Raw genomic sequence first — 1,929 nt, forward strand, 5'->3', positions numbered from 1 at the left:
GATAGGGCTGAGAGAGATTCCTGCCTGCAACCTTGGAGAGCCACTGCCAGTCTGTATAGACAATACTGAGCTAGATGAACCAATGGTCTGACTCAGGATACAGCAGCTTCCTATGTTCCTATAGCTGGGAACCTAGGCCACCCTGCAGGTAGTGGTGACTCTTCGAAATACCCTTTCTCACACATCTGGTTTATTGTTGCAGAACTCTAGACTCTTCCTAAAATGGTGATGCTCATTCCACAACTTTTCAAGGTGAATCCTAGATAGGCCGGCTGGGAAATACGAGGAATAGATCAATAGGAACGATTAGGTAATAGTTTCAGACCACTGTGGACCAGTCTATTCTCTGGAATACTGGGAGTAACCACCACCACATTGAGCATTTATATAATATGGTTTAAGGGCACCATACATTACTTCACATACATTATCTCAGTACCAACAGAGCATACCAACAGAGCAGAAGGAGGCTAGTTAGTAGGGATTTAAATCTAATGAAGAGGAGAATGGTAAATGTGGAATGGCAAACCATACATTCACCATCACAAGGTTCTGAGACATCATCCTGGTCTACCCTGCTTGACATACTTTCTTTCATGCTTGTCACCTCTTGTCTGCACGATTACAACCTTTTTATCTGTAGTCTTTATTGCATGCTGATTTTGCTGCATAGACTGATCATATTACCTGTTACTTTGACCACACCAAGCTTCAAATTTAGGTACCTCTATTGCCTCCTCCTTCCACCTGCAATGCACACATGCAATGCAGATCTTTTGGTAAACCTCTCAGCCTCCAGGCTTTTTGTCTCCAGAAATCTACTGTTCTTGTTAGCTAGCACTGCTGATTGCAGTTCTGCAACCAATTCCGTCAGGAACTCCTTTCTCCAGATCTGTGCTGTATCACCCCCTCTTCCTCATTCTTTTGCAGGAAAGACTGCAATACTTCTTCCATAATGTATTGGCACCGGTGCCCAGCCGGTGTCCAACAGGCTTCTTTTGGATTCGGAGACAATAAGCTCAAACCAGTGCAAAATGCCAAAGAGGTTTTATTAGGCAAGGTTGAATAATGTTTGAAAGAGGATTACAGAATAATAGATAAAGCATACGTCCCTGACCTGCTGCGATCTCTTTCATCGGAGAGCCCCTTTGACGATGAAAAGGACGTGGCCCCGGGAACGCCAGCGGTTGCACAGAACTTTCCCAGGTCTAGGTCTACGCTGAAGCTCCAGATTGCGAATGTGTCTTTGAGTCTTTCTTATACTTGTTACATCTCTCACAAGCAGCATCAAGAAAGGGGCCGTTGCCCCCCCTTCTCAGCCAGCCTGTGTGAGACCAAGGCACTCGGTCAGCAGCCCAGCACATCCCCCTCTCAGGCAGTCTATCTTCCCAAGCTCCCTGCTCCAGGTGGATAATTAACACGTATGTTTTAAGTAAACCTTATCTGTGCCTAGCAGCTCTAATTGGCACAGTAATATAAATTCAAAATATGGATACAGGAAAAGGGTCACACAGTTTCTAATACAAAACAGGAATGCAGGGTTATTTAAGTTTGAAGCTAGAGAGACCTAAAATGAATCCTTTAAATACATGGATACAAGCAGCATATAGAAGTTTACATGTGCAGAGGGTAAAAGTGGATCACGCTAGGCCTCCTCGCCCATATCTTCCGCAGTGCCACTACACATAATTCTTTCATTTTAACTAAAATAAGTGACTGTATCCAACAGTTAGTAGTTTGCATTCCTGGCATATAACCAATGTGTCTTCTTTGTAATGGGGACCTATAACTATCACTATATTTTACGTGCTAAGACTATACAAACACTTGACACTATTAAAAAAAGTAATGATAATTATCATCTGCCATCTTATGGCAGGGACTAGTATTACATTTTGGTGAGATCCAACCTATATTTATTAGCATTTG

Source organism: Hemicordylus capensis, chromosome 1 (assembly GCF_027244095.1).
Source record: "Hemicordylus capensis ecotype Gifberg chromosome 1, rHemCap1.1.pri, whole genome shotgun sequence".
Lineage (NCBI taxonomy): Eukaryota > Metazoa > Chordata > Lepidosauria > Squamata > Cordylidae > Hemicordylus > Hemicordylus capensis.